Source organism: Crocodylus siamensis, chromosome 3 (genome assembly GCF_052110815.1).
Source record: "Crocodylus siamensis isolate JL-2025a chromosome 3, ASM5211081v1, whole genome shotgun sequence".
In the NCBI taxonomy this organism is placed as follows: Eukaryota; Metazoa; Chordata; order Crocodylia; family Crocodylidae; genus Crocodylus; species Crocodylus siamensis.
Window position 1 is genome coordinate 70456312 of NC_143397.1, and position 3094 is coordinate 70459405.

Genomic DNA, 3094 nt, shown 5'->3' on the forward strand with positions numbered 1-3094 from the left:
TTAAAAATGTTGGTGGGGGTGCTTGAACTAAAGCTCGTTGGAACAAGCTTTAGTTAAAAATGGTGACCATGGCCCTTGAAGTGTGGGGAAGCTGATACAGGAGAGGCTGCAGCACTTTAGTTAGAGTGGCTCTGAGAAGTACTCTGATTAAAGCACCAGCCCCCCACCCTAGCCCCAGAGCATGTGTAATAGTGCCTGACATTTTTCTAGGTTTAATCCAGACTACAGCTATCACTATATACACATAGACATCTGTAATCTGAATTAAAATTGGCTCCACTCCAAATGAACTAATCTTCATTGAATGAGGATTAAAGTTCATGCAGACTAGGGCAGTCCAAATTAGACAATTTAAATTGTATTAATTAACATGTATATAGAGTATTGCTTTTAGGAAAAACAATCCTTAGGAATTCAGATAAGCATTGCAAATTGGGTTTGTGCAAGACAATAAAGGCTATCCTGCCAACTGTCCCCCTCCCCCACAGCCTTTATAAAGTTAAAGGTGCTAACAACACCGCATAGGGCATTTATACACATGCTTGGTGGGGGGGGGAGGGCATCCAAGAGACGCTCTAATTAAAGTGCCCAGAGTGTCTCATGTATCAATGTTCCCACACTTTAAAATGGTGATGGGGACACTTTATCTAAATGAGCTTTAGATAAAGTGCCCCTGCCACCATTTTTAAGCACGAGTATACTGATCCATGAGACACTGGAGTCTGCTCAAGCACAGTAATTACTGGATTCCAGCAGACTCAATTAATCAACTGTGCTCCGACACACTGTAATTACAGCACATTGGAGCAGCTTCTCTGCTCATGTATAGGTACCCATAGTGACTAAGTTTCGGTATCCAAAGCCCCCCCAGCTCTGCCCAAGCATTTGGGCTATTTGTCTGTGAAAAGGGAGTAACCCCCTTGATCGTCTATTAACCCTTAATTCAAATTGAAATTTGATTTGTGTGATACAAATCAGCTAACATGTTTTAGAAAAGGTAAACACATCTACAAACACCTTCCTTTTCTGGTCTTTCTTAAGGTGGGAAAAGCTGGAGGGGCTGTCTCATCCCACTGGTGTCATGCAGTGCATCTGGTTTCAGGACCAGGGAAAACAGATGAGAAAAAACAGGGAGAAGTCCAAGGGGGACAGGAAGAAACAGATTAGGGGAAGGAAGACATATCTTATACTGAAGTCCTTATAGATATATCCCCCTCAAAAAACTGATGGGTATAAAAGCCCATCCTCCCATTATTTTGTTCAGTAATGAGGTCTAAACTTCTGATGAATTAAATTGGTCCCACTGGCTTCTTAACCCCCCATTTTTCTCATCTACCAAAACAATCTTAACACAGATTGAATTATCCCTGCTGATTTAGTTAAAGACCTGTTTCCATTCCTTTTTCACCTTTCTCATCAACATTCATTGTTATGGTTTACTGAAACATTTCATGATTTTTTTATTTTCCCATTTTTAAAACCCCATTTGATATAGGAACACCAAATCTCAAGCATTACAAAAGGTACAGAATATCAGGAAAAATTATCCATCCTGCTAGCTATCATAATGCCAAAAATGTATTATGGTATGAAAAAAATTGTAGGAAGAATTTTATTTATGTAACAACTAGTGGAAAAAATGATCTATTAAGATTGCCAAATATGGCCAGTTTCCTGGCCACAAATTGGACATCCCATATCTCAACTTCTTAACCTCATCCTCACAACAGCTCTCTTTCCCTCACCCAATCCTAAATCCTGTAATTCTCAGCAGCCTGTGGTATAAAAAGGTACTTAGAAAGGTATTATAAGTTATTTTCAGGGACATGATCTCTCTGGACTGAGACAGTGTTTTGGCACACTTTTTTTTCCTGAAAGCTTCTGGGGCATGTTTCAGCAACAGCCATTTCTGCAGGACGATTTATGTTCTTAAATAAGAACAAAACCATGTTTCCTTGTGAGTTAACCCTCAAACTTTGCAGGTTAAATCTAAGTTTTATTCCTTGAAGCAGTTTTTTTTTTCCCTTTTCAGCACATCAGAAGACCTAAATTTATCATAATTTAAAAGATAAGACAGGAGAGAATGCTGTGGGTGGATAAATTTTATAGACCTATACATTTGTATGAGCCATTAGAACATTAATAGTGAACACTGAAACAGTTTTAAAAATCTAGTTTATACAGTTTTGACATTGATATACACAAATCTATAATTATAAAAATAGTGCTACTGTTTCAGTATCTTATGTTCCTTGCAGTACTGAGTATATAATTAAAGGTTCCCTGTTGGGAAGAAGCTTCGATATAACAAGGTATAAAAGAAGATTGTTTTTCACTTAGAGCACCTATACACATGCAGTGAGGCTGCTTCAATGCACTGCAATTACAGATTAATCGAGTCTGCTGAAGGGTGGTAATTACCGCACTCCAGCAGACTCCAGTGTCATGTGTATCAGCATCCCTGCACTGAAAAATTGTGGTGGGGGTGCTTTAGCTAAAGTTCATTTGACAAGCTTTAATTGAAGTGCTCCTGCTGCCATTTTTCAGTGCAGGGACTCTGATACATGTGACATTCTGGGGGCTTTAATTAAAGCAGATCTCCAAGTCTCTTTAATTAAAGCACCCCTCTTACCACCCACTCCTGGACTACATGTATAAATGCCCTCAGTGCTTGTCTACATGCGAGTGTTAACAGGGTTCAAATTACACTCTCACTCTTGGGGGGGGAGGGCTGTGGTGGTGGCAGCCAGAAGGAACTACCACCAAAACTGCCTGAGCAGCTTAGAAAGGTGTGGAGTGGGCAGGGGCCTCATCTCTTATGGGAGGGAAGACTCAGTCCTGCCCCCCCGCCACTGTATTATGAACCTTGGGTGTTGATAGTGGGGTTACTTTATTAACTTTACTTTACTCTCATTTAAATGACCTGCAATATCACAACAATTTTAGGGTGAACTAACTAGCCAGATAATATGCATTCTATATTTGTGGTTGAGAGGTTATTATTAAGTTTTGTGAGCATTGGGTTAGTGCAGTCTGAATATGCATGTGTGGGTTCACTTTTGCTCTATGCTACATTAACATATATCCCCAGTGA